The sequence below is a fragment of the Galeopterus variegatus genome, unplaced genomic scaffold (assembly GCF_000696425.1).
Source record: "Galeopterus variegatus unplaced genomic scaffold, G_variegatus-3.0.2 Scaffold87, whole genome shotgun sequence".
Lineage (NCBI taxonomy): Eukaryota > Metazoa > Chordata > Mammalia > Dermoptera > Cynocephalidae > Galeopterus > Galeopterus variegatus.
In genome coordinates this window covers 870,307-896,828 of record NW_007726198.1, presented here as the reverse complement: position 1 = coordinate 896,828, position 26,522 = coordinate 870,307, and the positions used below count along the sequence as shown (strand labels likewise).

At 36.9% G+C, this 26,522-nt stretch overlaps 1 pseudogene; it reads right to left on the bottom strand.

The window, feature by feature from the left end:
- Positions 1 to 17,019: 17,019 nt before the first annotated feature.
- Positions 17,020 to 19,358, bottom strand: LOC103596992 (annotated as a pseudogene).
- Between the last annotated feature and the right edge of the window lie 7,164 nt (positions 19,359 to 26,522).

The window sequence follows — 26,522 nt, the reverse complement described above, 5'->3', positions numbered from 1 at the left end:
AAAAATACTTCTAACTTCTCTTTCTGCCTTTATTCCAGTCAGAACCTGTTTCACACAGCAAGCAAAATAAGCTTTCTTAAGGGTAAATTAAACAGCATCACACCCTTGCTTAAACTCCAGTGGCTTCCCACAGCAGCCAGAATATTAACCAAACAGCTTAGTATGGCTTATAAAACCCCTGACCATTGCCCCTGCTTCACCTCCCTCCATTCTTGCCACTTATCACTATATTCAACATCACTGGGCTTTTTCTGCCCCTTAAATATTCCAAGACAATCTCTTATCAAGACAGTTATTACTAAGCCTTCCTGGAACACCATTATCCTAGATTTTTGCTTGGCTGCCTCATTGTCATCATTTAAGTTTCAATTAAATAATCCCCTTTCAGATGCACTTTTCATAGCCACTATATTTAAATCAGTTCAATGCTGTTTGTTACTCTCTATTATATTACTTAATATTTTTATTTAGTTTATTATAAACTGAAATTATCTTATTTACTTGTTTATGTGTGTATAGGGCATGGTCTCTCTCTCTCTCCCTTTCCCTCTCCTTTTCCCTCATTCTCTCTCTGATTCATTGACAGCTAAATCCCCAGCATGTAAACTAAGGAATGGAAATTGTTAGTTGCTCAAAAAAATTTATCGACTAATTTATGCGGGGCTCACTTTTATTTGTATTTACCAAAACAACTACTATATCAGGCATTCAAAAATATATTTGCAAATAGAATCATATTTTATTTGCATGTGATGATAGTTACAAATAGGTCACTTGAAGTTTCAAACGTGCTAATGTTGTGAATAGAAAGCTATTTTGATACTTTTGTTTTTAGGATTCAGAAATTTCCTCACTACTGAAAGTTGTTGCTGTTATCTCTTGGCTGGAGACTTTTTACAAAATTCTCACATCATTACCAGGTTAGTTAGTTGCTCCAGCAGCTAAAAAATACAAAACAAAACAAAACAAAACAAAACAAAAACCACACACACACAATGGAAAAGAAAAATTAAAATTCTTTCATAGATGAAAAAGTTAAGGTTTCAAAAATATTCTAATTCCAGTCTTAAGTCAAATAATAGAATAAAATATTATATCAAATGATATCAATCATTTTACTAACTACAGTGTTCAACAGATTTTAATAGGAACTTCTAGAGCCTTGTGTACAAGACCAATTACTTTTATATATTTCCTGGGCTCTGTGACCCACATAAGATATTAAATTTTACTAAATGCAATCAGTGGAATGAGTTGTGGTTCTTTTCATACATTTATAAAAACAGAAACTAGGCTTGTAAGTGATTAACCTTATGTCTAAATATATCACTGTATTCATTATGTACTCTTTTTTCTTCTATCATTAGTATCAATGATTTCTTCCTTTTTACTGTATGGAAATACTAAATCCAAGCTTATTATATTGAATCTAAATTACGAATTTTCCCTGAGACTGTTTCTTTTTTTTCTTTTTTTCCTTTTTGTCTTTTTTCGTGTCCGGCAACAGATCGCAACCCTCAGTGTCGCGCCCGTACCGGACTGGGACCGGCAACGGGATCGCAACCCTTGGTGTTGCTCCCACACCTCGCTCAGCCAGTGAGCGGGAACCGGTCTGTATGTGGGATCCGAACCCTCTGCGGGAGCGCCACCGTGCTCCCAAGTGGCGCACTGTAGCAGTGCACCACCAGGCCGGCCCCCTTGAGACTGTTTCTATTAGTAATTATCATTGATTCTTACAACACGTTATTTTTCTGAAAAAAAAAGTAAGGACAGGGCTCCCAAAGAAATTTAAATATCAGAAAGAAAAAAAATAGTAATATTTGAGAAGTAGTATTTCAATGACTGTGCAATGCAGAAAACAAAAAGTACCCCTAATTGGTTGAGAGCTACATTTGCAATAACTTAACTTGCATGAGATACGATAAACTGTCATACCCACATTGCACGACTATCCACAAGGCTGAATGCTGAATTTCAAAGTTACATACAGAATATTTCCTTAAATTTGGTATTATTTCTGCCCATCATATCTTCAATATCATGCACTTCTTTACCTTTTTTAGTTTAAGTTCAGCTTCAAATCAGCTAAACAAGATTCTGATAAATGTCTTCACGTGCTAAGCACTACCCTATAGACTATGCATACAAATATGACTAAATAAGAGTTGTTGTCCCCAAGCGCTTCACATTCTTAAACAGAAGCCAGGCAAGTAAAGAAAAATAAAGTATACTGTGATTCATATGATAATTCAGTAATGTATAAGATACGGAAATAAGAGAGGAGGGTAACTAACTGTGATGAGGAAAGGGTGTAGGGGAGATTTTATGGAGGATTTGGCACCTGATTTAGATTTTGAAAGCAGATGGACTTTTTACTAGCAGAGGAAAAATATGGGACATTTCAATTCTAATGATTTCAAAGAGATTTTTAGTAAGGGTGGGAAAAGCATGAATGTCACAAGATGAAATAATGACCTTGAATTTGCTTAAATGAAAAGTGTAAATAGGAGACTAGCAGGAGATAAAACTGAAGAATTCATTAGACTTTGAAAGCCTCCCCCTGATATTCTTAGGATCTTAGAATATATAGAAATAGAATTGCTAAATGATTTTCCCTGTCAATTACCCCTTCATCATGATCTTTCTCTTGAGTTTAGGTGGATACATATAAAGAATCTATTTTCTTCTTCTGTGACTGTATTAGTCCATTTCTGTTGCTTATAAAAAAAAAATACTTGGAACTAGGTAATTTGTAAGAAAACAAAATTTACTGCTTACAGTTTCAGAGGCTGGGAAGTCCAAAGTCCAGGGAACACATGGGGTGGAGTCATTGTTGGTGGTGACAGTGACACAGGGATCTCACATGGCAGAATGGCAGAGCACAGGGAGAGAAAGTAACCTCCTCATTCATTCACCAGAACTGCTCCCATTATTCCAAAAATGGATCAATCCATTCATGAGGGTATAGTCCTCATAATCTAATCACCCGTTCAAGGCCCTACCTTTCAATTACCATAATAGGATTTCCCAACCTCAGCAGTTACAGTGGGTATTAAGCTTCAGTGAATTTGGGATGGGGACATTCAATCTACAGCAATCACTCTATACGGTATTAATCAAAAGCTCCAGTTTAAACACAGTTGCTGCATTTGTCAATCAAGGTATTGGTAATTTCATATTCATCCACCAAATGTCAAGTAGTTTTAATACACATAATATTTCTCTTTATCTGTTAATGTAGTAGAGAAATAATAGCAGCAAATAAGAACAAAAGTGCCTCCAAATAAAACTTTATGTAATATCTTTCTTTATTGTGTGTCATCCTAAGGAACAAATAGAAATAAATTCTTTTTCAATTCAATGATTAGGCACTGGATCCTTGATAAGATAGTTTAATAGACATATGATTATATTATAATATCATTATTATTATTATATTTCCATTTTTACCCACATATTACATGTAAAATATGTAGCCAAAGAAATAGAGCCTTGGATGGATATGGAAAAATTCTGAGTGCTTTTGTGTGTGTTGTTGATTGCTAATTATGATGATTACAAATATTGCCTAGCTTATTAGGTATTGACCTCTAATTTTCCATTCATAATTTTTCACATTAAAGCATCCTATTGTAGATAATTAGGTAATTAGTAATTAAGGCACACAGTCATGGTAACCATGTTATTATCTGAAAGCTAATTAGGCATACAATGGATGCATTCTGGCACAAATACTGAGTTTTTTTAAGCAAACATAGTCAGAAAATGCACAGATTGTTGTTAATTGCAAATCTTGAGATCAAAATGAGTTTGCATCTTCTGGTGAATTAATAGATTTAGGCATTGTCCAATGTGTTCTAATATCACAGAAAGAAAGACAAGTAACCAGACATCAGTGCCTCTAAGATGACAACAAAATCTACGAAGCAATCTTGTTCAACTCCCCGACCTGCCACACCCAACTTCTTAAATCTGATTAAGCCTTTGGATACACTTAGCAATTTACAGGAACTACAGAAGACACAGGGACACATTAAACACCATTACAGAGATGCAATCAGCAAAATCCAGACTGTGGGAAACTGTACCACGTACATGATCTATGTTCTTCAATAAATAAAATGTAAAGGGAAAATATTAATGGAAAACTTGTGGATAAAAGAGGCTAAAAAGACATATAAAACCAGTTGCTTTGCATCCACATTATTTTGATCATCACTCAAAATACATATTGAATCACGTGTGTGTGTGTGTGTGTGTGTATGTGTGTGTATGTGCTGAGAAAGAGAGAAAGAGAGTGAGAAATTTGGGGGACAATTGAAAATTTGAACACTTAATATTTGATAGTAGTAAGAAAATACTGATGATGTATTTATAGGTGTAACAATGGCATTGTAGTTATGAGTTGACAACCCTTTCTCCGTGTTGCCAAAACAGTAGAGAAAGTTCCCATGTACCCCTGTTTCCCTCAATGGTTAAATCTTAAATAAATGTAGTAAATTATCAAAACCAGGAAATTGACGTTGGTAAAATCACCGGTCTTATACAGATGACACTAGTTTTATATGCACTCATTTGTATGTGTGTATGTGTGTATTTAGTTCTTTGTAATTTTATGACATATGTAGATTTGTGTGACCACAACCACAGTCAAGATACAGAACAGTTCCAACACATCAAGGATCCCTTCTACTGTCCTTTCGTAACAATAGCCACTTCCCTTCTTCCTCCCTTTCTAACATCTGGCAATAAAATATCTGCTTTCCATCTGTATAATCCATCTCTATCACACCCGTTTGGGGTTGTCACTGTATTTCATCGTACACATTCTGATAGATGCATAGTGATATCTCATTGTAGTTTTAATTTGCATTTTCCCTGATGGCTAATGATGTTGAACATCTTTTCATGTGCTTAATTTGCCATCTGTAAATCCTCTTGTTGAAATGTCTGTTTATGTCTTTTGCCCATTTTCTAATTGGATTGCTCTGTTTTGTTTTTATTATTAAGTTTTGAGAGTTCCTCTTTTATTCTAAATACAAGTCTATTGTCAGGTTTGTGTTGTCCATATTTTTTCTCTCAGTCTGTGAGCTTCACATTTCATTCTGTTATCAGTTGCCAGGATCTTTCTTAGGGCAAACATTTTGAATTTTGCTGAAGTTCAATTTATTTGTTTATAGCTCTTGTCTTTGTTGTGATGGGACTCAGGACATGATACCCTAAAATTTGGCACCTTTGGCATTTGAGAAAACAGCAGAAGAAAGAAGATCACTCACATCTTTCCCTCATTCTTCTCCCCTGAAGCAGGCCGTAAGAACCACATTCAAGAGATGCCCTCCTTATACCTGGAGGAAAGGTTTAATTTATAACTTCTATTTCTTTTCTTAAATTTTCTACATTTTTATTTATTTCAAGAGAATTTATAATTTCTTGTTGAGGCATTTTTTTGATGGCTGTATTAAAATCCTTGTCAGATAATCCACCATCTAAGTCATAACAGGGTTTGTATATGTTTTAGTTAGGGTTCTCCAGAGAGACAGAAACAAGAAGTTCTCTCATATATAGAAGAAAATATATAAGAAGGGATTTTTTAATTAGGGGAATTGGCTGTCTTGATTATGGAGATTGAGAAGTCCCGTGATAGGCTATCTGCAAGCTGGAGAACCAGGGAATCTGATAGTGTGGCTCAGTCCAAGTATGAAAGCCTCAGAACTAAGAAAGGCAGTTGCATAGCTCTCAGTCTAAGGCTGAAGGCCTGAAAGCCTGGGAGGCTGCTAGTCTAAGTCCCAGAGTCCAAAAGCCAGGGAACCTGGAGTTCTGACATCCAAGGACATGAGAAGAAGGGCACCTTGGCTCTGAAAAAGGGAGCCCCAAATTCACTCTTTTTCTCCCTTTTTGTTGCATCTGGGACCCCAGCTGACTGGATTGTGTCTGCCCACATTGAGGGAAGATCTTCCCTACTCAGTCTACTCAATCAAAGGCCAATCTCCTTCAGAAACACCCTCACAGACACACCTGGGGCAACCAAATCATTCTAATCAAATGCCAAACTACTTGGGTTCTTTCCTAAACAGAAGAGGGATGGATTCAGTACCCACTGAAGCACTGAGAATAATTAATACCTTGCTAGCTATCTAAATACTTAATACAGTCAAGGTGATACCCAAAATCAACCGTTATAATTCCTCCCTTTGTAAACTTGGCATCACATGCATCTCCTTATACCATACTTAACCTGCAAATAAAGACAATAACAAGGTCGTAGTTTCCTGTAGCATGATGCCAGTATCCTTCATAAAGCCAAAAATGCACTAATCGCCTTCTTAGAAAAGGACATAAAATCCTTGAGTGATGTTTATTCCTCACTTGATATCCCACCACTTAAACACTATGATGTAAAATTTACAATACTTAAATATTGATATAAACTCAATACATTTTATGTTATATGGTAAGGAATGACAGATAAAATAAAAACCAAAGATATTTGCTTGACACATGCATTTATACACACAAATGTATTCTTAACAAAATAGAAAGGACATACTCATGTGTATTAGTCAGGGATCTCCAGAGAAACAGGCCAATATGATATGTTATAAATATATGTGAGGGAATTTATTAAGGGAATTAGCTCACGTGATTGTGAAGAGAAGTCCTACCATACGCCATCTGCAAACTGGATGCCAGTAGCAGGGTTCAGTCCAAGTCCAAAGGCCTCAAAAGCTGATGATATCCATGGACAGGAGAGAAGAGTGTATCCCACCTCCAGCAGAAAGAGAGAAAGATTTACCTTTTTCCTCCATTTTTTGTTCTCTCTGGGCCACCAGCAGATTGGATGGTTCTCGCCCACATTGAAGGCAGGTCTTTCCCACCAAGTCCACTCAGGCTGTCATACTAATCTCTGCCCGAAACACCCTTATGGACACACCTAAAAAGATAGCTTTACCAGATTTCTCAGCATTCCTTAATCTAATAACGTTGATACCTAAAATTAACCTTCACATCATGATAATTACAGACCTCATTTCTATAACTCGTCACATGAGTGTAGGTGGTATTTATAGCCACCTTCTTCTACTATCCACTCTGTATTCCCATTGTCTACAGCAAACACCTCAGCTGGTCACAGTTTTTTACCTGGCAGAATGAACCAAAACTCCATTCCTGAAGAGTCTGAGACATTCATAGTCCTGCCTGGATTGGGCTGTTATAATTTCTCATTAACCTTAATCACAGGTCATGGTAATACTAAAAGATGCCCTAAAGGATTTCCTGTATTCCAGGCATACTGTTTCTTACCTCTGTTGTGAAGTAGTAGTCAAATTTCCCCTTAGTAGTTTGTATCATTTACTCCAGCCAACACCATTACTCCCTTCTTAGCCTGCCGACTCAAAGGTATGAGGAGCTCAAACAGCAGGTAACAGTTTTAACTTCCAGTTCAATGGAATTCTGGTTGTGTTTCCTACTGATGGTATTTATCCCACTGGAACTAAGATTTCTTTTGTGTGTGTGTGTGTGTCTTTTTTGTGACCAGCCGCACCGTGCTCAGCCAGTGAGTGAGTGCATCGGCCATCCCTATATAGGATCCGAACCCATGGCGGGAGCGCTGCTGCCCTCCCAGCGCTGCACTCTCCCGAGTGCACCATGTGGTCGGCCCTGGAACTAAGATTTCTAGGCCAGTAGATCATAAGTTTATGAAAACAGGAAGCAAAATTTTGCTAATGGGATGTTAGGAGTAATGGTAAGTGGTTCCACTCCCATTTCCATCTCTTCATTCTTGGGCCCATGAATCCTGGCTATGGGAGAAATAGTACCATTTTAGAAAACCTTGTTCAAGGCTTGCATAGTATTGTCACTTAGCACACACTGTAATTGTATCTTCAAAAGGCCATTCCACTGCTCTCTCAAGCCAGCCATATCAGGATGATGGAAACATGGTAGGACCAGTGAATTCCATGAGCATGGGCTAATTGCCACACTTCTTTGGCTGTAAGTGAGTTACTTGGCCAGAAGCAATGGTGTTTGGAATACCATGACGGTGAATAAGGCATTCTATAAGTCCACTGATAGCAGTTTTGGCTGAAGCATTGTATTCAGGAAAGGAAAATCCATATCCAGAGTAAATGTTTATTCCAGTAAGGACAAAACACTGCCCGTTCCATGAGGGAAGCAGTCCAATGTAATCAACCTGCCACCAGGAAGCTGGCTGATCACCCCATGGAATGGTGCCATATTGGGGACTAAATATTGGTCTCAGTTGCTGGCAGATTGGGCACTCAGTGGTGGCTGTAGCCAAGCTGACCTTGGTGATTAAAATCCGTATTGTTGAGCCCATGTATAACCTCCATCCCTGCCACCATTTCCACTTTATTCATAAGCCAATGGGGCAATGACAGAAGTGGCTAGGGATGGAGGCTTATTAATATCCACAAAATAAGTCATCTTATCCACTTGATTATTAAAGTCCTCCTCTGTTAAGATCACCTTTGCCCATTTACAGAGGTCTATCCACATAATTCTTCCCCAAATTTGTCACCAAGTTTTTCACCATGTTCCTTCCACATCACTAGCCCAACCACCTGGGTTTCCCTTTTAGCTGAAGAGGAACTAGTTCGGTGTCTACTGAAGCACTGAGAAAAATTTTTTTACCAGTTATTTGGTTATCCCTTATTCCAGTCCAGTTGACACCCCAAGTCAACATCACAATATGTGTTCATTGTCATTTCTTATTCAAGTTGTGAGTGTCATGGTTCATGGTAAAATAAATGGTTTTCAATTGTATTGTGGACATTTTGGATGTTGTATTAGGATACTAGATCTTATTTAAATGCTCTATTTTAGCAGAAAATCATCCTGTTTAGGTTTAAACCAAAGGTCTCTGTTCACTTTTGTGGACTCATGGTCCAATGGCACTTTAGTTTTGAGCGCCCTTGAGGTGGTATTTGGGTCTGTTTCATATATGTACTACTTAGAGTCCACTGAAAATATGGGTGAAATTCCACATTGTAGTTTGTTTTTCAATCTTTTGGCCTGTCAAATCCGGTCATATTCACATTTGGGCCTTTCAGGTGTTTGCCCAGAACTTCTCAGACTATTTCTTTCTTTCTTTCTTTCTTTTAAACAACAGACATTTATTTTTTTCACAGTTCTGGAGGCTCAACAGCCAAGATCAAGGTCACAGCTGATTCAGTTGATGAGGACTTTCTTCCTGACTTAAGGATGGCTGACTTCTCACTATGTCCTCACATGGTGGGGAGAAGGAGGGCTCTCTGGTGTATCCTTTTATGAGGATACTAATCCTATCAGATCGGGGTTCCACCCTTATGAACTCATTTAACCTATTTACTTCCTTATTTCAAATACATTCACACTGATGGTTAAGTCTTCCACATATAAAGTTTGCAGGGACACATATATTCAGTCCATAACAAGTAGATAAAAATTATCAAAGGAGAAATAAAACAGGCAAACTAGATAAAAAGACAGGCAGAAGCTTCAACATGTCAAAATTCTCATATTATAGCACAAGGAAAACTAAAACTCCAATGGTGCATGTGTTTGCTGGGAACCTTCAACTTGTATTTTGTTAAGAAAATAGAACCTCTAAGATGAGAATGTTCCCATCTTCTTTCTTTCCCACCGCTGCATCTACTCACCCATGTGCAGCTGCCCCCAGATTCTCTCCTTGCTTTCTGTATTAGGCCTCTTGTCTTGCATATAACAGAATACACGGAACTGGGTGATTTATAAGAAAATGAAATTTATTGCTTACAGTTTCTGAAGTTGGGAAGTCCAAAGTTCATCCGGAGGTGGTGACAGTGACCCAGGGGTCTCACATTGCAACATGGTGGAAGCAGAGACAGCAGAGAGAGAGCAAGACAGACTCTCCTCTTCTTTTAAAGCCCTCAGAACCATGCCCCTGACCACCATTTGTAATCCATTCACTACTGCATGGTCTTATAATCCAATCACCCTAGAAGAACTTTTTACACTCAATGTGACCAGATCCTTCCTTCTATTTACTCTCAACCTTCTCCAATAATGTTTATCCCTAACACTTCTTGGTAACTGCTCTTGGCAAGGTCATCAATTACTTCTGTGTTGTTTAATCCAAACTACTTTGTAATCCTCTTATTACTCTCTGTAGCATTTGACTTGTTTGTTCACTGTGCCTTTCTTAAAACACTTCCCTAAACTTCTATGAAGCTACGTGCTCTTGGTTTTTCTATTACCTCACTGGCCACTTCTCGTTTTTCTCTGCTGGCTCCTCTTCTGCTTAATCTTTAAATGTGGAAGTGTATCAGGGTTCTCTATCTATATTCTTCCGCCACCAAATTATCTCATCCATTTCTAGGGCTTTATATACTATCTATATGCTGAGAATCCACACCTTCTGAGGTTCATATATTTGTGTAATTCCTCCCACATTTTATCAGGGTTGGTCTATGTGACTAAGAGAATTTGGTGTCAGTAATGGTATGCTGCTTTTAAGACTAGATCATAGTGTGGTTTCTGCCTCTTGCTCTCTGTTGTATTGCTTGCTCTAAGAAAAGGTAGCTGCCATGTTTTGAGGATTTGGGAACACAGGGGCCTGATTTGAATAGGGAGTGCACAAAAGACAAAAGCCTTAAGTGCACAGAATCAGAACATTACGTGCTGAAAACAGGACACATTGAAAACAAAACAGCGAAGATGTTCTGATTCATTAGTAGGAAACACTGAGATCATTCTCTGCCCTGTTCACACACTCCTTTCTGTACTTCTTTTGATACTATACTCATCTTGTTACATAGACAAGGTCTTGATATTACAAAAGAAGATGAGACAAGCCTGAGCTCGGGGCTGCACCTACTCTCTCCTTTCTTATGGGAGTTAGTGTGGTGTAGTCCCTTTGGGCCTCTCGTTGCTTTCAAGTATTTGGGCTCTGAGTAATCCTTGCATCTCTGTCACTGAGAGGATTGTGACATGAGGAAATTCAAGCAGTCTCTGTATGCATGTGGTGGGAATGAGGCCTTTTGCCAATAGCCAGCAAGGAACATAGGACCCCTGCCAATAGCCATGTGGGTGAGCCATTGTGGATTTGGATTCTCTAGCCCCAGTCAAACTTTCAGGTGACTGCAGCTTCAGCTGCCATCTTGACAACCTTATTAACTAGAGCTACCCAGCTAAGCTGCTCTCAAATTCCTGATGAACAGAAACTATGACATAACAAATATCTGTTGTCTTAGGCCACTGAGTTTTGGGGCAAATTGTTATATAGCAATAGATAAATAATACAATCCCCAAGTTTGTATCTCTAGCCTTGTCTCCTTCACTGACTTTCAAGTTCATTTATTAAAGTACTATCTGATCTCAATCCTTAAAAATCCAAGAGCATCTTAAATTTAACATGAACAAACCAAAACTCTTGATTCAAAAAATTTCACTGCCACCCAGTTTCTACTCTGGTAGAAATCTCTATCTTAATAACTACTTAGCTTCTCAGGTAGAAATCTAGGAATCATTCTTGAATCCTTCCTTTTTCCCATCCTTCACATCCAGTCTATCCACTCTACTTCCAAAATTAATCTTGCCTATGCTTACTTCTTTCCATTTCTATTGCTACTACCTTGGTCCAGGCCACTGGCATCTCTCACCTGGTCTATCAGCTCTTAAGTTATCTCTCTTTTTCCATTCTTGTCCATCCCTCAAGAACAATCATAGCGAATGGTCTTTATAAAAATTATAACATGTTATTTGGTGAAAAACCTCCAGTGCCTTCCCAGTATACTTGGAATAAAATTTGAACTATTTACCATGGCCTACAAAGCCTTATGTGACCCATCCTCTACTCTACTCTTATTCTCATTCACCATTCTCTGAAAATTCAAGCCATTTTTCTATTCCTCAAATGCTTTAAGCCCATTTCTGCCTTAGGGATTTCGCACATGTTGCTTCTACAGTTTCTCCTTCTTTGTCATTTAAGCCTCAGCTCAAATATTGTGTTCTCATTAAGTTCCCCTCTACTCACTTTTTAAATTAAATTATAATATGTAACCATGGTAGTCATTAGTGCTGTTCACCAAATATTTCTAGTTCTCCTCCTTTTTAGTAGAATTGCATGTCTTTGCCCCTAGAAGTTAGGTGTGACTGGGGGGTGACTATTTTGGCCAATAAAATGTAGACAGCAAAAAAATTTAAGAGCCAGTGGCTGATTTCCTGTGTTCCTTTTTCCTGCCTTTGTGATCATGGGTGCATGGGCCAAAATTGAGCATCCATCAGCCCGCATCACCGAGTGTCTTAGGGAGATCAAAATCCCCATTCCAACTTGTGATGGAAGTATAGCAGGAGTGAAAAATAGACTGTTATTGTTTCAAACAACTGAGATTTTGGAGTTATTTGTTATTGCAGCATACCTAACCTATTCTGACTGATAAGCTATGTGTCAGGTCCTCATCTGTGTGCTTTGTATGTATTAAGTCATTTACTTCTCACGACAACTGGATGAAATAGATACTATTATTATTTTAATTTCCCAAATGAGGTATCTGAGACACAACAAGGTTAAGTAACTTGTTTGACACCAAAGATCCATGCTGGTTTTAAATAACTTATTTCTCAACCTCCCTCTTCTCTTCCATTCTTTTCCCACTCTGTAGTTGGGAGTGTAAGTGATGCTGTGTGCCTGTGCTAGGCTGGAGTGGGGGTCCAGACTCTCTACTCTGTCTCCACCGGCAGCAAGTTAATGAGAAAAGGGAAGTCTTCCCTGTGTTACTTGCTGCCTTCAGGTCAGGGAGCCAGAGATGGACTCTTTGCTTGGACTCTACAGACTCCTTAAATTGCCAAGAAAGTCATTTACTTGGGTCTTCCTCCAGTTGCTGGATAAGGTGTGGAAGTTGAGGCTTCTTTCTTGGTCCCTTATGGTGTTGCAAGTAAGGGAAGATGGTGCTCTCCCAGGCTCACTTGTTGGAAGACTCTGTCTTTTAAAGATACATACTGGGATTTGCTTCAAAATAAAAGGGGTGTCCAGTAAATGGGAAATAAGTTTGACCAAGAACTGATAATTGTTGGAAATGAAGAATGAATGTGTTGATGTCTGTTATAGTATTCTATGTGTGTATATGTTTAAAATTTTCCATAAGAAAAAGTTAAAAGAGATAATTAAATTGAAATTCTGACTTAAAAGATTGTTTAATATTGATTCTTCTAAAGTTTATTTTTCAAAATAAAAATTTCTTTTTGATAACATAAAATTGTAATTAACTCCTATCATCTTGCAGAATATATATTTTTAAATCCTCCCAGCCACCTGATGACATTTATTTAGAAACATTTCCTAAAAAGAATATATAAATTTGAAGAAATGACTTGTGCATATAAAGCTATCCCATACACAGTAGATCATCATTTATTTCAAATGTTTGCTAGAATTACTATTATAAATAACAGCCACATATAGGTAAAATATACTTCTCATGAATGATAATCAAATGGAACAGATCTATTTACTCTGCCCCCTTAAGGGATTACTAGATTCTTATTACTAACGTAAAAACAAAATTCATAATATGTGCATGTGGTAGGTTGATAGCAAAAATTTCCCACACATTTCTCTATCCACGCCTTTGTTGTTGTTGTTGTTATTGTTGTTGTTGTTTTTGGCAGCCATCCAGTGTGGGGATCTGAACCCTTAGACCTTGGTGTTGCAAGGTTGCACTCTAACCAACAGAGCTAACCAACCAGCCAGCCCTACCTGTGCCCTTTGAATTTTGACTTTGTAGTACTCCTCATCAAGGGATAAAGTCCATTTTCCCAAACCTTACATATCAGCTGAGATTGTGACTTATTTGAGGAGAAGAATGCAGTAGAAGAGACTTCAGTCAATTCTAAACCTAGGACTTAATAGTCCTTCCCTGTTTCTTCTATCTTGAAACCTTGTCACCTTGAGAACAAGCCCAGGTTAGCCTGCTGGAGGGTGATTGATCATGTGAAGGACAGTCAATGCAGCAGAGCCAACACCCAGCAAACCACCCCGGGAGCAGAGATGCCCAGCTGAACCACAGCTGACCACAGAGACATGAAGGAGCCAGAAGGATCACCTGCTGAGTCCATCTTAAATCATGATCTACAGAATAGTGAGTTAAATAAATTGCTGTTAATTTTAATATAGGGGTAGTTTTTGTTATGTGGTGATGTTTAACTGGTTAAAGTATCAAAGAAAATTCAAAGCAATATGAATTTCTCTAAAATTTGCTTCTTATATTTGATTACTAAAAGTCATAAATGTTAATGAAACATTTAATATTTATACAAGTAATTCAGTTGGTACTTTTAAAACCTAACCATATCTTTTTTTTTTTTTTTTTTTTCCTTTTTGTCTTTTTTCGTGTCCGGCAACATATTGCAACCCTCAGTGTCGCCCCCGTACCGGGCCGGGACCGGCAATGGGATCGCAACCCTTGGTGTTGCGCCCGCACCTCGCTCAGCCAGTGAGCAGGAACCAGTCTGTATGTAGGATCCGAACCCTCGGCAGGAGTGCCACCGTGCTCTCAAGCGGCGCACTGTAGCAGTGCGCCACCGGGCCGGCCCCTAAAACCTAACCATATCTTGATGGGCTTTGAAAAACAGAAGATTATATAAAATTAACAAATAAATAGAAGCAGAAAGAAGAAAAGGAAAGAGGTAAGGAAAGAGGGAAACGGTATTAATTTCCTATGGATGCCAAAATAAATAAACACAAATTTTAGCAGCTTAAAACCACACAATTTCATTATCTTACAATTCTGTAGGTCAAAATTCTGACATGGTCTCACAAGGCTAACATCAAGCTTTTACTAGGACTGCATTCCTTACTGGAGGGTTCAAGGTTGAATCCCCTCTCAGGATCATTCAGGTTGTTTACAGAATTTAGTTCTATGCAGCCTAGGACTGAGGTGCTTGTTACCTTGCCAACTGCCAACCAGGGATTATTTTCAGCTTCTAGAGGCCACCTACATTCCTCGGATTATGCTCTTTTCATCTTCAAAGGCAACATGTGCATAGAATTCTTCTCATGTCTCATCTCTCCAACTTCCTCTTCCGTGGAACTCTCTTCAACCAAAAGGTTCTCCACTTTTAGGGACTTTTGTGGTTATATTGGGCCCACTAGAATATTCCCAGGGTAACATTCACATCACAAAGTCCTTTTTGCCATATAAGGTACCATATCTCCATGTTCCAGGGCTTAGTATATGGATATCTTGGGGGCAAGCACTATTTTCTCTATCACAGAAACTAGTATTTATTAAGCATCAACACTGTGCAGGGAATTGTGTCAAATATTTTCCATCCATTATCTCTTTTAGTTCTTACAACAAACTTATGAAATATATATTTATTATCTATACTTTTAAAGGTGAAGAAAATTAGACTAATAAAAATAATTAACTTGCCTAAGTTTATAAACTTAGTATCAAGCTAGGGTTTGGATTATTTGAGTTTCCATAAATTCATAACTGTACAACTGTCTCCCAAGAAGCAATAGGAACAAAAATTGAATGATAAGTGAATGAAACAAAGGGCAGAGTAAATGAAGAAGCAAAGAAAAAATAGAAAACAGAGAAGAAAATGAAATGGGTACATCTGTTTGGTTGTTCAAATAGTCTGTGCAAAGAGGATAGTTTTGATATCTGAGGGCTGTGGATGCCTGATGAATCCCCTTGAGACCACTATTTCTGCACAACAATTTCTTCACAGCAGTAATCCTTAGTTTCTTACTGCAAATATTCTTTTTTTCTTTTTACTATATTTTTTATTCCTTCAATGAAGTCCTCTCATTTTGAAAAGAAATGCTTTTCTTCAGCACCAAAGGTGGTGGAGGACAGATTCCTCTACTTCTCAACAAATGTAGCATTACACTGGCCTCCATAAAGCACCAATTAAGAAATCCTAAGGATAAAATGTTGCATTTCTTTTAAAATAATTGAAAGTATTTTAAATTTTCCTATGGCAGACATGGTCTGAATGTGGTGCCTTGATTAGATAACTATATACTACTAACAAGTACTTTTAAGAAGCAGTTTTTGTTTAGGGGTTGAGTCAAAACTGGTGGATTAGTCTGATGAGCTTAAGCAGCAAAAACAGATCTAATACCTAAGAATATTAACTGACACTGAAAGGTCTTTTAATAAAACTGAGTCTGTAGGGCTTCCTTTGGTGCTCAATACACTAGTCAGGTCTTCAGTGCTGCCTTCCCCAATGTTAGGATTCTTGAGGGCCCTCCAGATATCTGCCACTGTGATTAGACCATTATCTTCATCAGACTCAATTTTCATTTTCTTTCCATTGGCTGTGCTAACTCCACAGCAGCCATGTGACAGAGAGAAATGGACACAACCACATAGACATATTCCAGTATAATGGGAATGCCAACACCAAAATTAACTGCTGCAATAACTGAGGATGCAATGACTGACAAAATCGCCCTTCCTGTGATAGCCAAATTCATCTTGTGTTTGTAGGTTTTTCTTCTTTCATAACTGCTGTGAATCGTCCTGTCAACATAAGCAGGAATGCTGAGAACCATTGCACGAATGGCAATGCCAGCAATGATTGGAGCACCAATCAATGTGACCAGCTACCAAAGAATTTTCTTCTTTTGGCTCTACCATGGCTTCTTGCACCAGAATGTGCAGCCAGAGAGTTGTAATTTTTTAATTACTACAGAAATCTTTATTAAAATGTGTTTTTCAGTAATATGTTAGCACACATACAATATACACACATGCATATGTACAGTTTTTAACACACCTCACAGATTGCTACCATCAGTTTAGCATATAAGTTAAAACAAAAAACTGGGAGGGGGAAAGGGAAAGGAACTAAGGGTAAAATTTCCATGTTGTATCCAGAGAATTGCAAATTTCTCTGTATATCCCTGGGGAAAATCTGTAACCAGAGAATCTTTGAAATAAAATACATAAATCCCCATCTCTTCCCCTCCCACAAGCATTCCAGAAAATGCTGTTACAACAAGTGTTCTTCTCAGAACATGAGCATTCACTCCATTTCATACTCTGGCTTCAAGACCTTCTCTGCTGGGACAGAGAAGTTTATATGGGCACTTGGGCTCAGTGGACCATGGGCTCCAGGAGCCAAGGGGAAGGCTGCAGTATGGGAGCAAGGGGAACTACAATCATCTGAGGTGATGTCTAGCACATCATCTGACTGCATACAACACTCTCTAGGTCAGTGTGGATGCTCCTGGGCTGGGCCAAGTTGATGCCTCAAGGTTTGTTGGCCAGGCAGTCTTTCTGTTCACAGCTTTGGTGTTTGCAGGGGGATCCTCTGCAATTGCCTCCACCAACACTGCCACCACTACCTTTTTCTTCATTTTCTGTCATCTGAGTATTAATGTGGACTGAGTTTTTTTATGTTTCTTCCACTCACCAGCTGATAGTGGCTTGGTTTGGCTTCAATTTCTATTCAGATTTTTATATTGTTACATTCTCTGTCCTGTGGGTCATAGGAACTGATTATGGAACTGCCCATAGCAAGAGTGCTTGCATTGTCATTACTTGTACCAGGACTGCCTGTGTCTTTGGACAAAAAATTACTTTTTGGACACCAGCTTGAGCTTCTAACCTACTGTATTTTCCTTCTCTATTGGAAAGAATGCTGCCAGTCAGTGTGCCCCCTGAGAGTGCTGCAAAGCTGGGTATATAATGACAAAGAAGGTCAGTATATAATGATAAAGAAATCAATAAACCAAAAAGATGTAACATTTATAAATTTATATGCATCCCAACATTGCAGCACCAAAATATATAAAGCAAATAGTATTAGATTGGAAGAAAGAGATACACTACAATACGATAATAGTAGGGAGCTTTCCTACCCCATTTTCAACAATAGGCAGATTATCCAGACAAGAAATCAATAAGGAAAAAAGTAAACTTCAAGTAAACTTTAGATCAAATTGACCTAACAGACATATACAGAGTATTCTGTCAAACGGCAGCAGAATGCACATTTTTCTCAAGCACAAACAGAAAATTTTCCAGGATAGATCATATGTTAGACATCAAAACAAGTCTTAATAAGTTTAGGAAGACTGAAATCATATCATGCATTTTTTCTATCCACAATGGTATAAAAGTAGAAATTAATAATGGAAGGAATTTCAGAAAATTCCCAAATATGTGGAAATTAAACTACACGCTCCTAAACAAGCAATGGGTCAAAAAAGAAATTAAAAGAAAAATTTTAAAAATATCTTGGGACAAATAAAAATGGAAGCACAACACAACAAAGCTTATGGGATGCAACAAAAGCAGTTTTAGGAGGAAAGTTTATAGCAATAAACACAGACGTCAAAAAAGAAGAAAGATCTCAAACAACTTAAACCTGCACATCAAAGAACTAGAAAAAGAAGAATCAAGCCCATAGGTAGGAGAAGGAAGGAAACAACAAAGATAACAGAAAAAATAAATGACATAGAAACTAGCAAAACAATAGAAAAGATCAATGAAACTAAGAAGTGGTTTTTGAAAAGATAAGACAAAATTAACAAATTTTTAGCTAGACTAAGAAAAAAAGAAAAAAAGACTCAAGTAAACAAAATCAGAAATGAAAGAGAAAACATTACAACTGATACCACAGAAATACAAAGGATCATAAGAGAACATGAACAATTGTATAGCATGAACAATGATATGTAAACAATTTGAATGACCTAGAAGAAAGATACAAATAACTAGAAACATACAACCTACCAAGAATGAATCATGAAGAAATAAAATATCTGAACAGACCAGTAATGTGTAAGGAGATTGAATCAGTAATTAAAAGTCTGCTACCAAAGGGAAGCACAGAACCTTCTGGCCTCACTGGTCAATGCTATCAAACATTAAAATAAGAGTTAACATCAGTCATTTTCAAACTCTTCCAGAAAAATTAAGAGGAGGGAATACCTCCCAACTTATTTCATGAGGCCAACATTTCCCTGTTGCAAAGGGAGACAAACACATTACAAGGAAAAAAAAAATTACAGGACAATATCCCTAATAAGTATAGACTCAAAAATCCTAAAAAATACTAGCAAACTAAATTCAACAGCATATTGAAAGGAAAATATAGGCCAGTCCCACATACCCACCTCACCACTGCTACTGGCCCACACCCAAGCCCCCTGGGAGAGGCCCACCAACAGAACGGGAGCCCAGGTGAGTGCTGGTTCCCTGCTCCACCTCAGTTGCCACTGTGGGACCACACCTGAGTCCAAGAGAGGCCTGCCCACTGATTGAGCAGGAGCTGAGGCAACCCACGGCACACTCAACTGCATTGATACAAGAAAAGTCAACAGCACAGCCTCGTATAGAGAAGGAAGTTTTTCCCATCATAGACCACTACAGAGTAATAGAAGAAACAAGGGCCCTACCAGATGCCCAAACATCAACGAAAAATTACTAGAACTACAAATAAACATGAAGATATGACACCACTGAAGGAATATGGTAATTCTCAAGTACCAGACCCTATAGAGCAGGAAAACCTTGAAAAGTTTGAAAAGGAATCCCAAAAGAGATAATAAAAGAATAAATTAGAGAACACAATAAAACAAGAAAAAATGTCCAGGATATGAAAGAGGAAATTTACAAAGAGATTAATAACTTAAAAAGAATGTACCAGAACTCTATGATAAATGGACCAGAAACATTTGAGAAAGAACTGAATTAAACTTCTCTACATAAAAACCGTAAATACTGATTTTAAAAGCTCAAGAGTTGGCTTAAGTTATGAACTGAAGAAGTAAAGGAATTTCAAGGGTTAAATGATTGTTTTTACTGAGTAAAATGTGAAATGAAAACACAAAAATCATTTTTAAGTGTTTTATACATCAGACCATGTTGTATTTTTCATCAAAATAAGTACATTATAAAGAGTATATTTTGCAAATATGTTTTGGCAAAAGGCCATAATCACAAATTTTTAATGTAACTGTAAGGTGAAATTTTTACATCAAAACTCTCAAGCATATTCCACTAAGCTAACTTAAAAATAAACATAATTTTAACATCGCCATCTTAAAAACAAGTATTATACCCCTAATATTATAAGTTCTCTATATTACAAATATACTCATATATACATATACACACACACACACACACACACACACGTACATACTCTTATTTATGGTGATGTGTGATCATTGTTCTTTCTAAACTACAGCAAGACATAATATTGGTTCTTCTTATGGCAGAAATCTGATGCAGTTTTTAGAAAATAAATATGTGATACATTCTAATATTTCTTTGCCACATAATCTTGCCACTTAAGAACATGTATATAGTGCATCCTTTTCTGCATCTATTTCCTGTACTTTTAATATAGAAAGAAAAAAGTAAATTTATAACCCAAACTAGCTTTTGACAAAATTTATATCAGGCACTGACTTCACATTAATGCAATTTTCAGCCATGGTTGTAATACTCTCAGTTCAAATGTTCCTTTAGAAGGTATTAACTGCTGATATTTTAGAGAGATGCTATTTGTACTCAATATATCTTTGTGACTCATGCTTGACTTTCAGTCTCGGAGTTTGAGACAGTTCTGCTAAGCACAAGAAGTGGCATTTGTGTCATCCTGCATTATGCGATATTTTTAATAAAACTAAAACATGCTTTCGTTATGCCACTAAAAACTGAATTAAGCAACAAGGACACATGCTACTAAATTTTCATAGTCTAGTTCTTTTCTAAATGTAACTTTCCTTTAGTTAACTTATGAAAGAATAAAAAAGACACTTTGCCAATTTGGACTCTATTTTAGTCCATTTTGTGTTGCTATAACAGAAACATCTGAGACTGAGTAATTTATAAAGGAAAGAGGTTTATTTGGCTTACGATTCTGGGACAGTTGCATCTAGCACGGGCCTCAGGCCGCTTCTACTCATGGTGGAAAGTGGCAGAAAGCCAGTGGGTACAAGCAGATCACATGGCGAGAGGAAGCAAGAGAGAGGAAGCTAGAAAGAGAGAAGGTGCCAGGGTCTTTTTAAGCAACAAGCTCTCGCGGGAACTGATAGAGCGAGAACTCACTCATTAATCCCCTATTCCCCAGGGAGAGCATTAATCCATTCATAAGGGATCCGCCCCCATGACTCAATCAGTTTCCAACACTGCCACATTGGAGATCAAATTTCCACATGAGTTTTGGAGGGAACAACACATCCAAACTCCATCAGATTCTTCATCTAATCCAGTGTGAGGAAATAATTGCAGTTCCTATTTTATCATTTATCAATTCTGTCTCAAATGATAATTTTTCAATATTACCTAGAAATAGAAGAGAGTGCATGTAAAGTTTTAAAATTATGTCTGGCTTTTGCTGTATTTAACACATGAAATAACAGCCCAATACTAGGAGTCACAGTTTTTAAAGTCTAGTTGAATGTTTAACATCTTTTCTGTGTCTGTCGGTACCTGGGTTTTAAAGCCTCACTACCAGCAATTAGACAGGAGGACTTGGCTCATAACCTTAAGATTCAAAAAAGAAGAATTTTTGTGGCCTTTTGCTATACCATATAGATGATAGGATAATTTTTTTTCCATTTCTGAGAAAAATGCCTTTGGAATTTTGATGGAGATTACATTGACTCTGTAGATCACTTTGGGTAGTATGGACATTTTCACAATGTTACTTCTTCCAATCCAAGAGCATGGGATATCTTTCCATCTTCTTGTGTGCTCTTTAATTTCTCTCAATAGAGGTTTGTAGTTCTCTTTGTAGAGATTTTTCACATCCTTGGTTAACTTTAGTCCAAAATATTTTATTTTTTTGGTGGTTATTGTAAATGGGCTTCCTTTCTTGATTTCTTTTCCTGCATGTTCGATTTGGGACTATAGAAATGCTACTGATTTTTGTGTGTTGACTTTGTATCCTGCAATTTTGCTGAAATCATTTATCAACTCTAAGAGTTTTTTTGTAGAGGTTTTAGGCTGTTTGATATATCGTATCATATCATCTGCAAACAGGGACAATTTGACTTCATCTTTTCCAATCTGCATGCCATTTATTTACTTCTCTTCTCTGATTGCTTTGGTTAGTACTTCCAACACTATGTTGAATAGGAGTGGTGAGAGTGGGCATCCTTGTCTACTTCCTGTTCTTAAGGATGACATTGGCAGTCTAGTCTAGTCCTTGTCCACTTCCTATTCTTTAGGATGATATTGGCAGTGGGCTTATCATATATGGCTTTAATTATGTTGAAATACTTTCCATCTATACCTAACTTGTAGAGAGTCTTTATCATGAACGAATGTTGAATTTTATCAAGTGCTTTTTCAGCATCTGATAGAGAAGGTCATATGGTCTTTGTCTTTGATTTTATTGATGTGGTGTATCACATTTACTGATTTGCATATATTGAACCAAACTTGCATCCCTGGGATAAGTTCCACTTAATCATGATGTATAATTTTGTGTATGTATTGCTGTATCCTGTTAGCTAGTATTTTACTGAGGATTTTTGCATCTATATTCATCAAGGATATTGGCCTGTAGTTTTCTATTTTTGATGTATCATTATCTGGTTTTGGTATCAGGGTGATGTGTGCCACATAGGGTGAATTTGGGAGAATGGCCTCTGTTTCAATCTTTTGGAATAGTTCATAGAGAATTGGTATCAATCCCTCTTTGAAGGTTTGGTAGAACTCTGCAGTGAACCCATCTGGTCCTGGGCTTTTTTTTGTTAGGAGACTTCTGATAACAGCTTCCATCTCTTTTATATTTATTTGTCTGTTCAGATCTGAGCAAAAAATAAAGCTGTAGGTATAACACTAACTGACTTTAAACTATACAACAATGCTATAAGAACCAAAACAGCATGATACTGGCATAAAAACAGACATATGGACCAACGGAATAGGATAGGGAATCCAGCAATCAACTCATACACCTACAGCAATCTGATCTTTGACAAAGGCACCAAGTCTACAGATTAGGGAAGAGACTGCCTCTTCAGCAAATGGTGCTGGGATATTTGGATATTTATATGCAGGAGAATGAAACTAGACCTGTACCTCTCACTATATACCAAGATCAACTCAAAACGGGTTAAAGAATTAAATATATGCCCTGAAACAAACTTCTTAATGAAAACATAGAGGTAACACTCTAGGAAGTAGGATCGGGTACAGAATTCATGAATATGACCCCAAAAGCACAGGCAACTAAAGGAAAAATAAACAAATGGAATTATATCAAACTAAAAAGCTTCTGCACAGCAAAAGAAACAATTAACAGAGTTAAAAGACAACCAACAGGGCTGAGCCCATGGCGCACTCAGGAGAGTGTGGCACTGGGAGCACAGCGACACTCCTGCCGCGGGTTTGGATCCTATATAGGGATGGCCAGTGCGCTCACTGGCTGAGTGCGGTGCGGCCGGTCTCAAAAAAAAAAATTAAATTAAATTAAAAAATAAAAGACGACCAACAGAGTGGGAGAAAATATTTGCAAAATATATTTCTGGCAAAGGATTAATATCCAGAATATACAAGGAATTGAAACTTTACAGCAAAAAAACAAAGTAACCCAATTAAAAAATGGGCAAAGGAGCTGAACAGGCATTTCTCAAAGGAAGATAGACAAATGACCAAGAGACACATGAAAAAATGCTCAACATCACTCAGCATTTGGGAAATGCAAATCAAAACCACTTTGAGATACCATCTCACTCCATTTAACATAGATAATATGCAAAAGACAGAGAATGATAAATGCTGGCGAGGTTGCAGAGATAAAGGAACCTTCCTACACTGCTGGTGTGACTGCAAAATGGTGCAGCCTTTATGGAAAATGCTTTGGAAGTTCCTCAAACAATTCCAGGTGGATCTACCATATGACCCAGCTATTCCACTACTGGGAATATATCCATAGGAATGGAAATCATCATGTTGAAGGGATACCTATACTCCAATGTTTGTTGTAGCACTATTTAAAATAGCCAAGAGTTGGAACCAGCCCATATGCCCATCATCAGATGAGTGGATATGGAAAATGTGGTATATCTATATAATGGAATACTACTCTGCTATAAAAAAGAATGAAATATTACCATTTGCAGCAAAATGGATGGAATGTAATTAGAAAAAATTATATGAAGTGATATAAGTCAGGTATAGAAAGAGAAATATCACATATTCTCACTTATTTGTGGGAGCTAAACATAAATAAATAAATACACAAACAAATCGAGGGGCAGGGAGAAGACACTACAATCACAATTCCTTGAAGTTGTTAAGACAAGCTAAGAGATATGATGTTGATGGATGGGAAGGGGGAGAGAGAGGGGGGAGGGAGGATTTGGTAAAAGGACACAAAAATCAACCACATTGTATATTGATAAAATTAAATTAAATTAAATTTTAAAAGAAAGGAATTGGTAAAGGGACATGAAAATCAACTACATTGTATATTGATAAATTAAATTTAAAAAATTAATAAAATAAAAAGAAGACTTGCTTCAGTTGTAATTTACAGAGAAATTTAGATAATAATATTTTATACTGTTATTTAACCTTCTCTCTATATATATATCTTTATATTAGAGATGCAAATTATGAAGTTAATACTGTAATTTTTATAAGTTAAGAAGCAATACTTTAGAACAATAATTACATAAATTGAAAGACCTATCTGTATGGTATCTCTGCCATTAATCACTAACTGTGTGACACAACACTTTGAATAAATCTCCAGTTTATGTATCAAAAATCACCCTGAATTATTTTTTATTTGTGCAGAGTCTGTCTGTGGTTATGAGAGGCCTAGAAATTTTTGGCAGTTAAAAATTCTACAGCCTCACTATGTCACAGATTTTAATTGTAAGAATTTAGATGGTCGTAAGCTTTTTCATTTTGTGTTGTTATTATGCATTCCACTTTGAATAAATTTACCCAGTCTTTGTGAGGAAGCAAAACTGTATTTTGTTTTGCAAATGGCTTGGAAAAAGTTGTTTGAAGGAGATATGGCCCACGACATATATATGTATTTGTTCAGTGTAAACCTCGTGTTAGATTTTTGTCAATTGGAGATCTCCTTGGCAACTCAGCTTTATAATCTCTCCCTAAACTATCTCTTCTATCAGGGTGCTTGAACTTGACATTTTTTTTTTTAAATTACTGTATGCCCCCTGAGGTTCTAATACCCCTTGCTTCTCTTACTGATTATTGATATGAATTGGTCAATCTTCAAGAGACTTTTACCCTCATTTCCCAGAGTATACTAACCTTAGCTTTTATTGACATGTGAAACACAATATAGCACAGTTTAAAAGTAGATATAAAATAGTATTCTCATATTATGTGCATATATTTTAGTCTGCTGATGATAAGAATAAGACCCAATATTTTGAAATATTTAATGTATTTATCCATGTGATTTTAGGACCTTAATTCACAGAATACTGCCAACATATTACTTGTTAGTAAAAATTTATTTTTAATAATACTAAGAAATCTATAAATCTTTTTCAAGGATTTGATAAATGATATTAATATCTCATTTGCTAAAATTAGCAAGCTGTATCATTTTAGGAATACCTTCAGAATATGCATTAACTGACACATCCTAGGGCTATTTTCACCCTGATCCATGGAACACAACTATTACTGCTTATGAGAAAACACTGAACTATATGTTCCTTGAGGTTAGAGACTGTGCTTTGTTTACCATTTCACAGATGAAAACCTCATTTAGTGCTTGGTTATGGAAGAAAGTAAGAAATGAAAATTTTGGTTTCTTTTATTTCTTCTTTTTATTCAAAGACAAGCAGATAGGAACTGCTTCAAATGCCAATATTAATAGCAAAGAAAGGTTTCACCACTGAAAAACTTAGCTACACATACTTAAGGCTAAATTTAAGGACCACGACAGTAAAAGGAAGGTCCCAATAAGCAGGGAAAATTCTCTGCAATTTAGTTCATGCTATCTCCCCAAAATCAAATATGCTCTTGTAGCAAAAAGGAAAATTGCTAAAAACAAAACTAAACTAAATAAATAAAAATAAATGTATTAAATGCTCATTGGAAAGCTAAATTTCCACAACATTTAGAGCAACACAGTTAGGCATTAATGGATAGAGGTTATTAGGCTGACAGATAGTTGAAGCTTGCCGAACTATCTCCTTGGCCTATTCTTAAGAATCTCAGGTTTGAAGTTTTAGACTTTTCTCCCTCCCAAATCTCCACTTGTTCAGAGGTCTCAATAGAAATCAAAATAATCTTTTTCCTTTATAGTAAGGTGGAATCAACTGATAAGGTCAGAGACAGCTGGGTGCTGTTTATAATTTTGTTCAGCAGCCCACACTAAACAGACTCTATATGGGAAGATATCAGCCAGGGAAACCAGGTGATATTGCATATAAATTAGCCCTTTTCTCCTGACACATATTGTTGTTGTTGTGCTACTAGATAGTATAAAGATCTAAATTCTGTCTCTCATTCTCTATGGAATCTTTGTGTTGAAGCCACAAAGTCTACGAAAGCATTTTGTTGTTGTTG